Source organism: Staurois parvus, unplaced genomic scaffold (assembly GCF_062004578.1).
Source record: "Staurois parvus isolate SC_StPar_1 unplaced genomic scaffold, SC_StPar_1.0 ptg000137l, whole genome shotgun sequence".
Taxonomy (NCBI): Eukaryota; Metazoa; Chordata; class Amphibia; order Anura; family Ranidae; genus Staurois; species Staurois parvus.
The window spans coordinates 6013159-6026521 of NW_028317933.1; the positions used below are offsets into that span (position 1 = coordinate 6013159).

At 46.0% G+C, this 13363-nt stretch overlaps 1 protein-coding gene and 1 long non-coding RNA gene across 2 annotated transcripts in view; one reads left to right on the top strand and one right to left on the bottom strand.

The window, feature by feature from the left end:
* Positions 1–748: 748 nt before the first annotated feature.
* On the bottom strand, positions 749–12118 carry LOC149465779 (uncharacterized). Its single transcript, XR_016312205.1, has 2 exons — positions 12025–12118; positions 749–1076 (listed from the first exon to the last, which is right to left on the bottom strand). It is a non-coding gene; the product is annotated as an uncharacterized LOC149465779 (long non-coding RNA).
* Positions 6291–13363, top strand: part of ZHX3 (zinc fingers and homeoboxes 3) — a 39269-nt gene continuing 32196 nt past the window's right edge. Inside the window, exon 1 of the mRNA XM_089673299.1 lies at positions 6291–6410. The gene's annotated coding sequence lies outside the window, so the exon portion shown is untranslated. The remainder of the gene's footprint in view (positions 6411–13363) is intronic.

Below are 13363 nucleotides of genomic sequence, written 5' to 3' on the forward strand. Positions count from 1 at the left end.
GTCCCGGGATAGCTCAGGCAGCATCCCAGAACCTGCACTGTGCCTTCCTGATCCCAGTATTGTGCCTTCCTCACTGCCCCCCATACTGTCCCCTTCTGTCGCCCCCCGTGCTGTCCCCTTCTGTCTCCCCCTGTTCTCCCCATGCTGTCCCCTTCTGTCCCCCCGTACCATCCCCTTCTGCCTCCCCCCGTGCTGTCCCCTTCTGCCTCCCCCCCCCGTGCTGTCCCCTTCTGTCTCCCCCCGTTCTCCCCATGCTGTCACCTTCTGTTTCCCCCGTACTGTCCCCTTCTGCCTCCCCCCGTGCTGTCCCCTTCTGCCCCCCCCCCGTGCTGTCCCCTTCTGCGTCCCCCTGTTCTGTCCCCCTCTGCCTCCCCCGTGCTATCCCCTTCTGCCTCCCCCCCGTACTGTCCCCCTCTGCCTTCCCCCATGCTGTCCCCTTCTGCCTCCCCCCCCCGTGCTGTCCCCTTCTGCCTCCCCCTGTGCTGTTCCCCTCTGCCTCCCCCCGTGCTGTCCCCTTCTGCCTCCCCCTGTGCTGTTCCCCTCTGCCTCCCCCCGTGCTGTCCCCCTCTGCCTCCCCCCGTGCTGTCCCCTTCTGCCTCCCCCCGTGCTGTCCCCTTCTGCCTCCCCCCCGTGCTGTCCCCTTCTGCCTCCCCCCCAATGTACCCTTCTGCCTCCCCCCCCTACTGTGTTGCTTAGTCTTTGATTTATGGCATGCTTTCTTATTGTTTAAAAATAATTTTATTGAAAGCACTAATAAATATATGTTTAATTCAATCAACTATGTATTACTTTATTTCTTGAGAATAGGTGTGTAAATTGGGGCAGGCTGGTAGGGGCCCCAGTGCATTACTTTGCCCAGGGGCCCATGCTATTAAGACAGCTCTGGTAACAGGGTGACAATGCTCCATGCCATCTCCCAACTGTGCTTCTGTGTTGTCACCCTGCCACATGGTCTTCTGATGAGGCATGGTCCACTGTTGTCACCATCAGGAAACTTGCCCTGAGAAATACCATAAGGCCAATGCTGATGTGCCCGTAGAGAGGAAGATCCTGCAAGGAGATCAGCAGCACCAAGACTGAACAAAGGAAAAAAAAAGGTAGAAATAAGTATAACATTTAAAACAAAATGGCTGATACAAGTTGCATTATTAATCTAAATGTCTCTGCAATACTTCCCTGAACTTCCTGTCGAGGAGAACACGCCCATGTTGTCATCACTGGTCACATGATTCCCTCTCCTCAAGTCCTCAAGACTACATGTCCCACTGCAGTGCCATTCCCAATGTGGGCTACAATTTCTGGGAAGGTGCGGGGACCTTTTCCCTGCGTTTTGTGAGGCACTGCAGCCCATTCAGATGAAATGGCTGCCATTCAGTGGCCCACAAAATCACACTAGTGTGAACTGAAACTATATAATATGAGGACCTACCTAATCTATCCAATCTATGTGTATCCAATCAAGCAGAGCCCTGCACTACACACAGTAATTGTTGGTAGATCTAAAGCTGGCCACTCACTGTACAATCTTCCTTAGATTCACCAAAACTATGTCATAAGGACAACCCTAAACAATCCATTCACTTTGTATCCAATCAGGTAGGCCCTTGCACTACTTGGTTGATAATAGATCTAGGGGCTTGTTCGCACTAGTGGTTGGGGGGGGGGCGATAAATCACCACAGTTGAGCCGTGCTTTTACTTACCCCCAATCACTACCCAGCTGCAGTGACCTGGGTTTATACATGCTGTGGTCACAATTCTTTGCTTCACAGCAGGAATTATACTACTGCCCACTGAATGTAAACCACCCAAGTGAATGGGGCCCCTCTGCAACTGTGTGCAGTGCATTGGGTTGCGGCTCTGGTGCACAGTTCAAAGGGGTTAAAGCAGGTGGTGAGGAGGCAATAGAAAAGAAGAGATTTACTAAGGCTGGAGAGTACAAAATCTGTTGCAGCTCAGTCAGCACTGTCCAGACAGAGGTCAGGGGTTTTACATCCTCCTAGAGCAGAACGAAAACTCCTCCTACAAGCTTTAACCAGTGCTCAGCTGGACACTGATAGAAGTCACAAGACTACTCTAATGGCTGATGAGAAACGGGGCAGCACAGTGGCTAAATGGTTAGCACTTCCGCCTGTCAGTACTAGGGTTGTTGGTTCGAATGCCAGCCACGGCACCTCCTGCCTGGAGTTTGCATGTTCTTCCTGTGCCTGCGTGGGTTTCCTCTGGGTGCTCCGGTTTCCTCCCACACTCCAAAGACATGCTGCTGGGTTAATTGGCTTCTGTCTAAATTGGCCCTAGTATGTATATGTATGAATGTGAGTTAGGGACCTTAGATTGTACACCCCTTGAGGGTTAGGGACTGATGTGAAAGTACAATATATATGCGGCGTAAATTGACGGCACTATATAAGTACCTGTGATAAATAAAACAAATAAAAATAAAAGGTATTTAGCAGTTTATATTTACTAAAATAATTGCATTTCCATGTTGTGTGTACTGTGGGAGACCAGATATAGTGAATGCAGGGTCCGGGGAGACCGGATATAGTGAATGCAGGGTCCAGGGAGACCGGATATAGTGAATGCACGGTCCGGGGAGACCGGATATAGTGAATGCAGGGTCCTGGGAGACCAGATATAGTGAATGCAGGGTCCAGGGAGACTGGATATAGTGAATGCAGGGTCTGGGGAGACCGGATATAGTGAATGCAGGGTCCAGGGAGACCAGATATAGTGAATGCAGGGTCCTGGGAGACCGGATATAGTGAATGCAGGGTCCAGGGAGACCGGATATAGTGAATGCACGGTCCGGGGAAGCCGGATATAGTGAATGCAGGGTCCGGAGAGAGCAGATATAGTGAATGCGGGGTCCGGGGAGACCGGATATAGTGAATGCAGAGTCCTGGGTTTAGTAACACTTTAAGGCTAGGTTCACATGTATGCAGGTTGTGGTTGATGCATTTCTGGCACAATTAGCGTTTTTGAAAATGCTTTTTTGCTGAATTTTGCATTTTTTTTTCAATAGGAAATTATTGACTTTGATGCAATTTTGGATGGGTGCACCTTGGATGCGACATTGATGCTACTTGAGTGCCAGAGTGTAAAGTCGCATCAAAGCCGCAGCCATCCAAAGTCCCACTATATGAACAGAACTATCATACGTTCCTATTAGCAGATAAAAAAACACAACGCATCAAAAACACAACACTTGCATTTTGTGTGGTTCCATTGAAGTCTATTGCACAAAAAAATGCAATCTGCTACGGAGAAAAAAAATTCCTGACTCCTTAAAGAAAAAATTGTACCTGCTCAGAATGCACACGTGAACTAGATTCATAGGAAATCACGTTAAATGGACTGAAGTGCGTTTCTGCAAACTGGAAAATGCACTTAAAAACGCTCAAGTGTGAACCTAGGATTAGTAAGCTCTTCACTGACTATCAAATGCTCTCTGAAGAGCGACCTGAATGCAGATTGCTCTTCAAAGAGCAAAGCTAGTTTGATTGACCCCAAAAGATGATTGTACAATTAGATTGTATTGTATATGACCAATTTATAGCTACTAGCATAAAGTTCTTCTGTTTTAAACACACCTGACAGAACTGTTCCATTGTTATGATGGCCATACATAAACTATCAATTTATTTTCCAATCGATCTCCTCCAAAAGGAGCAATCAACCTATAGTTGACAACCCATTTGATCAATATACAGCGGATTGGATTTTGATCATTAAGATACGGTATATAAGGAATTAATTGCATCTCTCATAACCCAATCGTCTGAAATACGATCGTAGGTACTTCAAAAGGGACCAATCATATTCCATCTTGGCTGATTGACTCCGGTTGACCTGATCCAATCCAAATCGAGTCTGAAACAATGCAGGGATGTTCGATTCCTATCGCCCGACGCCTGGGACATGTAGTTCCGGGTGTCGGGCAGGTTGTTTTTTTTTCTACCTTTAGCCCTGCTGTGGGCAAGCAGCGGGCTCACTTGTCATGTGGAAGCATTTGGGCGGCAGTGCTGCGACACAATGCCAGCCTCTCCCTCTCCCGTGACGTCTCCCAGGCTCCACTTGACCATCTGCGGGCCCGGGACCGGCTCACCGCCATCAGCTAGAGGGGAGGGAAGAGAGTGGACACGTCCGCTACCCTCCCTTTTTTGTTCTGATCCAGAAGTGATGTTATGATGTCACTTCCAGGTCCCCGTTGAAAGATTCCTGGCCATGGAAGCCGGGAAAGAATGTAATGCGGTGCAACGTACACTGCATTACATTCAGGGAAGCAGAGGGGAGACATGCAGGGTCTAAAAGACTCAATAAAGAGAACCTGTCACCAAAAAATCATCACATAGGGGACTTTGTCCCCTATGTGATGATAAAAAAAAGTAAAAAAAAAACAAAAGTTTTTTTTGGTGTTAATTGTAAAAAAAAGAAAGTTACACCCAAGCACATACCATCCCCCCCAAAAAAACAGAGGCCCCCCACCCCCACATATACGCACGTCCAAACGTAAATGCAAATGCTGGGGTGCCTATGCATGAAAATTTTGACTGCGATACACATGTCACATATCGCCGCGCACACCAGAGTGAGAGCAATAATTCTATCACCAGACTTCCTCCGTAACACTAAACTGATGACCTCTAAAAGTGTCCACCTATAGAAAATCTAGGGTATTGAAGTTCGTCGCCATCTCACAAGTGCGCACAAATTTAAGGTTTGACAAGTTGGATATCTATTAACTCAGTGCAACCTCATCTTTTATATTTTATAAAACAAAGGGTAATTTATTGTTTTTTTGTGCCCTAATCGCCATGTATCACCAATGGGGGAGAGACCTGTATGTAATCAATACAAGATCTCTCCCCTGTCAGCACCTACACACTGCTTTGTATGGCTCTGCATAGCACAGTGAAGTACACACACAGCACACAGTAAAACACAAAGCACACAGTTATCCCTTTGATCACCCCAGATGTTAACTCCTTCCTGCCCAGTGCCATTAGTACAGTGTCAGTGCTTTTTATTAGCACTGATCACTGTATTGATGTCACTGGGGATGTCAGTGACACCAAGTTAGTTCCCCCCCCCCAGTGTCAGAATGCCTGCCGCAGTCCCGCTATAAGTCGCAGATCGCTGTCATTACTAGTAAAAAAAAAATCCCAGTATATATACCGCCATTTGTAAACGCTATAACTTTCATGTAAACCAATTAATTTACAAGTATTGGGATTTTGTTTAGCAAAGACATGTCGCAGAATACATTTTGGCCTAAATTTATGACGAAATATGATTTTTAACATTTTTTTATTGTACATGTTTAACCACCTCCATGTTTAAAAATTATAATTTTTGGTTATAGACTAATTTGGGTTATTTTTATTTTTTTACTAAAAAGATAACGAAATAAATTTTGGCCAAGATTTACGATGAAATATTATTTATTTGCAAAATTTTATAAGCAAAATACTTTTTTTCAAAATTGTTGGACTTTTTCATTTACATAGCAAAAAATATAAAAATCTCAGTGGTGAATAAATCCCACCAAAATAAAGCTTTATCTGTCTCAAAAAAAATGCTAAAAATTCATATGGGTACAGTGTTGCATGACCGCGCAATTGTCATTCAACGTGTGATAGCGCTGAAAGCTGAAAATTGGCCTGGGCAGGAAGGGGGTGAAAGTGTCTGGACTTGAAGTGGTTAATAGCAAAAAGCCAAAAACATTGTTTTTTTTTCTCAAAATTGTCGGTCTTTTTTTGTTTATAGCACAAAGAAATTAAAAATACACAGGTGATCAAACACCACTGAAAAAAAGCTCAAATTGTGGGAAAAGGACGTACATTTCATTTTTGAGTGCAGCGTTGCATGACCGCACAACTGTCAGTTAAAATAACGCAGAGCCATTATCGTACAAAATGGCCTGGTCAGGAAGGGGGGTAAATCCTCTGGAGGGCAAATGGTTAATATTTGTCCAGTTTTAAAGGGATGAGGTGGCAACTCTATTAGAGGTTAATGTATTGAAAAGTTGACTCCAAGGTTGCCCTTAGCAACTGTTCGGGTGATGTTTCCTTCTCACACTTCTGTGACAACAGACTGGTTGCTAAGGGCAACCCAACTTTCTGGCCACGATACACCACTTTCTATTCAGTATGATCATGCCTTCTCTCTCTTATCCCCTCCCCCTCCCTCTCGCTCTATGACGGTCACGTGTTCGTGTTTCACTAGCGGCGGTTGGCGCTGGTTTGAGTTCATCCCGCCCAGGTAAAAGGTTGTCACGTGGCGCGCGGGGGGCCAATGGGAGCTCAGCGTTGGTTTCTCAGAGCCAGAGCGTCGCCGTCTGCTCCCGGGCCCTGGAAAGTGTGGAGAGCGGGGACGGAGGAGGAGGAGGCCCGGCCTGTGTGTATGGCGGTGAGTGATGGCGTGGACACCGGGACGGCCGGTTGGGGACGTGGAGAGCCGGCAGTGCCATACATGAGGCTGGGGGGTCCTCATTGGGTGATAGGGGGGGGACAGTGTGTATGGAGGGGGCGGAGAGGAATGGGGTGCTCTGAGTGCCTGCATTGGGGCCTCACCAATGTGTGCAGGCCTGGAGTGCACTCACCTGGGAGGACATGGCTACTTTATTGGGCGAGGGGTGGTCAGTCATGCTCCCAGTGAAGACAGTGTGAAGCCAAAACACTTTTCAGTATCAAAAACTTCCAGAAGGATTGAAGTAGATGGAAATCTGACTCCTAATGACCCCCCTGATAGCAGATTGTACGTCATTCACTCTTATTTGTTTAAAAAAGAAGAAATAAAAGTATTTTGTGCGTCTGTAGTCATGTGACCGCTGACCCCGCGTCATCTCGGTGAGTGCCGGATGGAGATCTGGCTGAGGAGGTGACCTTGCGGGGTCTGAGCGTTGCCAGGCTCTGACCAAGATGAGCGCAACAGGACGCGGTGGGCGGAGATCGTGAGGCTTGGGCGCCAGAAACGGAGGGATCCGCTACTTTAATAGCTGATCCCCGTTGTCACCTGGGACAGGAAGTGAAGCGAAAAGTTTCACTCTGTCAGTCAACATTGACTATTTTTAATCCTTATGCTGCCAGCATTAATAAATAGATAGGAAACTATATCATATTTGTGTTTAAACTTTTTTTGTTTCTACATTTTTTTTCAATTACTTCCTGCTTTTTTGCCTAGGCAAATGTCATTCATGCCAAGGGTCTTCAGAAGGGGAGGAGGGGCTTTCTCTGCTAAGCCTCCTGTCTGTATGTCTGTGGTAAGGGCAGATGGATGCCAGGAAGTAAATGCCACTTGTATCATCTGCCCTTACTCAAGATGGCCACTGCTGGAAATGTTAGGGAGGGGGGGGGGGGGTTCAAATTGATTTCTCAGCAAAATAAAACATGGCATGGATGGGGGCATTTGCTTTGAATATTAAATATGAATGAAACTGTGGTGGTTGGCTTGTATAACAACCCATTCAGGTTAAAATAGGAATGAAAGGAAAACAATTGTGTATATATATATGATCAATTGCTTGGTAACACAAACTGCTAATCGGCCAATCACATGGCAGCATTTAGGCATATAGGAATGGTGACGACTTGCTGAAGTTTAAACTGAGCTTTGGAATGGGGAAGAAAGGGGATTTAAGTGACTTTGACCGTGACATGGTTTTTGGTGCGGGACAGGCTGGTCTGAGTATTTTAAAAACTGCTGATCTACTGGGATTTTTACACACAACCATCTCTAGAATTTACAGAGAATGGTCCGAAAAGACAAAATATCCAGTGAGTGGCAGTTGTGTGGAGGGAAATGCCTTGATGTCAGAGGAGAATGGGCAGATTGCTTTGAGATGACAGGCAACAGTAACTCGTGTCAGTGTGGACCAAAATCTGATGGATGTCCTTGTTGAGTCTATGCCATGAAAAATTAAGGCAGCTCTGAAGGCAAAGGGGTCCAACCTGATACTAACAAGGTGTACCTAATAAGGGGGCAGATGAGGGTATATATCCCCCCCCCCTTTTTAGTGATGGTATAGCTTTAGTTCTCAGCTGCGTACGGTGCTCAGAGAGCTGCGAGAGAAACAGTAATACACTGGTCTTCTCATTGGAGGAGGGCACAGCTAGAGAACTAACCACGGTGTGTTTTACTGCTCGGTGTGGTCAGTTAACAGGAAAGCAGAGGGACTGGCAAGAACACCATGGATTTCACTCTCAAGGGAAGAGATCGAGATATATAAAATTAATGGTGAACATGTTCTTTAAAGGGTTAGTTCATCTTTATAAAAACAATTATTGTGTGGGCAGCACAGTGGCTAAATGGTTAGCACTTCCGCCTGGCAGTACTAGGGTTGTCGGTTCGAATCCCAACCACGGCACCTCCTGCCTGGAGTTTGCATGTTCTCCCTGTGCCTGCGTGAGTTTCCTCCGGGTACTCCGGTTTCCTCCCACACTCCAAAGATATGCTGGTAGGTTAATTGGCTCCTGTCTAAATTGTCCCTAGTATGTGTATGTATGAATGTGAGTTAGGGACTGTAGATTGTACGCCCCTTGAGGGTTAGGGACTGATGTGAATGTACAATATATATGTTAAGCGCTGCGTAAATTGACGGCGCTATATAAGTACCTGAAATAAATAAATAAAATTGTAAAGGTGAACTATCATCATAATCCCCCCACCCCTTGTCCTTTTCCCTGGGTCCCCGCTTTACTAACCTCAGCTGGTCCAGCAAAAAATCCCTGCTCTTCCTCTTCTCTGATCAGCACTTCCCAGGACGGACCAGATTGATTCACTGCAATGGTGCTGGCCAATCAGAATTGATCTGATGTGTCCTGTAAGCGCTGCACAGAGAGGTGCAGGGTTCTCAAATCCCAAGACCTCTGGACCAACTGTGGGATATAAGTACAGAGGGGATAGGGGTGGCGGGGAAGGTGTATGGTGTTCACTTTTTTACAATTTTTTTTTTCTGTAAAGGTGAACGAACACGTTAAAGTATAGGTACGTTTTGGATAGTAAATCTATTGAAAATATTGCTTATAACATCGTGCTGTGTATGGCCACCAGTAAAGTGAAAGTTCATCTTTTCATAAAAATGAAAAGGTGAACGAACGCCCTGGTACCCACTGCACCAGCCGAGAGGGTGGTGACACTTCCTCCATGGGTGATGCAATGTCAATGCCCGCAAAGCCGGTGCAGCAGTCCTGGGATTTGAAAGTCGTGGTCTCCTTTCCTTAGGGATGCTGGGATGAATTGCTGCAAATCTGATTGATCAAAGCGGTCATGTGCCAGCACGTGACCACTCAGAAACATTCTGATCTGTCCCAGAAGACAACCACGGCTTTCAAATGTCTGGACCCCCGGCTGTGTGGGTAGTGCCAGCGAATCACCCTTAAAGTACAGCAGCGACTTGGGAGGTGTGATGAGGGTGTACGGTGTTAACCTTTTTACATTTTTTCTGAAAAGGTGAACTTACTTTGTGGTGGTAAAGTCCACTTTCTAACTTGTACCTACAGGTAAGTCCTATAATAAGACCTACCTGTAGGTACAGTCAATATCCTAAGCTTTCAATGTTCAGGTGATGTCAGTGGCTGCATCCCATGTGAATGTCACCGGCACATACGCTTTGAAGGGGCAGCATACTGATGCTGTTCGTTTCATAGCTCAGTGCTGTGGCGCATGCATGGGAATGACATCATCGCGTCTCGGCCATTCATATGTCCGGAGCCCGTGAACCAGGAAGGAAGACTGGGTGAAGATGAACGGCCTGTCCGTGATGACAGCCCGCTGCTGAATGGATTCATTTTAAGGTAAGTCTACCATAATGTGCTAGAATGTGCGGTATGCTAGCATATTCTAACAACTTACAGGTGGAATTTTTTTTCTTTTAAGGACCTTACCGCTTCAATGGTGGTTGTACATGGAACCATTTTTATAAGCGTTGTTTTCAATATACACTGCTCAAAAAAAATTAAAGGAACACCTTTTAATCAGAGTATTGCATCAAATCAGCTAAACTCCTGGGATATTGGTCTGGTCAGTTAAGTAGCAGAGGGGGATGTTAATCAGTTTCAGCTGCTTTGGTGTTAATGAAATTATCAACAGGTGCACTAGATGGACAACAATGAGACGACCCCCACTAGTTTTGCATTTGGCTAGGGTCAGTGTCACTACTGGTAGCATGAGGCGATACCTGGAACCTACAGAGGTTGCACAGGCAATCCAACTCCTCCAGGATGGCACATCAATACGTGCCATTGCCAGGTTTGCTATGTCTCCCAGCACAGTCACAAGAGCATGGAGGAGATTCTAGGAGAGCTGGACAGGGCTGTAGAAGGTCCTTAACCTATCAGCAGGACCGGTATCAGCTCCTTTGTGCAAGGAGGAACCGGATGAGCACTGCCAGAGCCCTTCAAAATTACCTCAGCAGGCCACTGGTGTGAATGTCTCTGACCAATCAGAAACAGACTTCATGAGGGTGGCCTGAGGGCCCGACATCTTCTAGTGGGCCCTGTGCTCACTGCCCAGCACCTTGGAGCTCAATTGGCATTTGCCATTGAACACCAGAATTGGCAGGTCCGCCACTGGCACCCTGTGCTTTTCACAGATGAGAGCAGGTTCACCCTGAGCACATGTGACAGACGTCTGGTGAAGCCGTGGAGAACATTATGCTGCCTGTAACATCGTTCAGCATGACCGATTTGGTGGTGGGTCAGTGATGGTCTAGGGAGGCATATCCATGGAGGGACGCACAGACCTCTACAGGCTAGACCAGTAGTCTCCAAACTGCCCGTTGGAGCACTATTTCATCCACGGATACCAACAATTGAGCGTAATTCCCCCCCCCCCCCCATTGACACCAACAATGGCGCACAATTTTTTCCCCATGATACCAACAATGGAGCCCAGTGACACCAACGATGGGGCATAATTCCCCCCTACTGACACAAATGATGGGATGCTATTCCTCCATATGACACCAATTATGGGGCACAATTCCTCTCAATGATACCAACCATGGGTCACAATTTCTCCCAAGGACAAATGGGGCCCAGTTATACTGCTGATGGGGCACAATTCTCTCTGACACAAACAATGTGGCACAATTCCTCCCACTGACCCCAAAGATGGGGCATTGTTTTTGCTCCACTGACATTGTTTTTCAGTTTGAATAAAGTAATAGAGGGTTTTAACCCCTGTAATTTTTTTTCACATTGTGGATCTTCACTTCCTGTCCCATAGCCAAAACAGGAAGTGAAAAGAAATCCCTCAAAAGTGAGGGAAACCCCTGGTTGTCAGCAGGTTAATTGGAATACGTGTCACCATTCGGCGATTTCTCCTATATTTGTTTTGGGGACAACCCAAATTTTGGGATATTTTTTTTTTCAGTGATAATGGTAAACTGGACAAACAGTGTGTGTTTCTATAATGAAGTAACAGGGCAATTGAAACCTCTTATTCCTCTTCACTCTAAAGTATAATTAGAGTCAAAAACCTTTTTTCTTTTAGTTTTGGATAAAGCCCAACTTTAGGAAACTTTAAAATGATCCCTTACAGTGGTGCTGTACCTGCACTGTAATTGCTTGTTTAAATCTAGGGGGCATAAAAAAGTAGATTTAGCAACATCCCATGCTGCTAAAACAGTCCATGAAGTGTCTTCTCCATGCTGCAGCTAAAGTCCTGACATCAACGAGGCTGATGCTGGGACCCCGCATTGGATGTGATGATACAAAGGGATGGTCCAATGAAGAGTATTGAGTAAAAAAAAAAGCTTCTCTCCCCTAGACCAGTGGTGGGCAACCTTTTTTTTCAACTGAGCCAAATCTCGCCAAAACCACGATTGAAATTTATTTTGAGAGCCACATTTTTAAAACTGAAAATACATAGGATGGTACACTGTTTTTAGTTTCAATAAGTTTTTATAGTAATTCATCCCCCCTATAGTAATTCATCCCCCTATAGTAATTCATCCCTCATATAGTAGTAGTAAGTAAGTAGCAAGTAGTAAGCCAAGTCCCCCCTGTGTCAATTCACTTACCTTTGCTCCGCGCGTTCCTCTCGCCGTGTTCCCGCGCCGTTCCGGTCTTCAGGGTGGACTGTGAGAGGAGCCTAGCTCCTCTCACGTTCGTCACGCTGCCCCGCCTACACACATCCTGGCAGCCAATCACTGGCTATCAGGATGTGAGTGGCAGCGAGACTGGCCAATCATTGCATTTGAGCGCGCTGCCCTGGCTGTTTTTTTTTTGGATCACGCTGCAGAGTCCCTGCCGCCCGAGAGGAGGGAGGGGAGCGGGCGCCCGGCACACAAGAGCCTCATTAAAGCGTGTAAAGAGCCGCGGCTTGCCGACCACTGCCCTAGACAAAGCGAACTGTTAACCCTTGCAGTGTGGGTGCAGCCCTACTGTAAGGGATCATTTTAAGGTTTCGCAGAGTTGAGCTAGAACTATCATAATCTAATAATCAGAATATCTGGTCAGACCAATCAGAATAATTTCAATGAAATCAATCAGTTTTGCTTAAAATCAACTGATAACACATTAGGAATATTTTTGATAATCCATATATATATGATCATGTTATAGTGAAGAATCATTTGATCAGATTGTTACATGTAAGGCCACACACTATAAGTTTGCTGTACATGGCTGATCTGATTTCTGCTGACTCGGCTGAAATTCAAGAAGTGGAAAGTCCTGTTGGGATCACCATCACATGGGTTCATCACATGCCTAACGAAGGGGTCCTGTGCAGCTCCGAAATGTTGCACTTTCTTTTGTGATGTGGTCTTTTTGCAATAAAAACCTCTTTGGAACATATCGGAAATCCATGGTGTGCGAATATACTATATCGCCAAAAGTATTGGACACCCCTCCAAATCATTGGATTCAGTCGTTCCAATCACCTCCATGGCCACAGGTGTATAAAATCAAGCCCCTAGGCATGCAGACTGCTTCTATAAACATTTGTGAAAGAATGGGTCCCTCTCAGGAACTTAGTGAATTCAAGCGTGGTACCGTGATAGGTTACCACCTGGGCAATAAGTCCATCTGTATCATTTCCTTGCTACTAAATATTCCATGGTCAACTATTAGTCTTACTATAACAAAGTGGAAACTGGGGACAGCAGCAACTCAAGCCACGTAAAATGACAGAGTGGGGTCAGCACATGTTGAAGTGCACAGAAGTCGCCAACTGTCTGCAGAGTCAATAGCTAAAGACCTCCAAACTTTGTGGCCTTCAGCTTAGCACAACAACAGTGTGTAGAGAGCTTCATGGAATGGGTTTCCTTGGTCGAGCAGCTGCATCCAAGCCTTACATCACCAAGTGCAATGCAAAGCGACGGATGTAAAGCACACTGCCACTGGACTCTAGAGCAG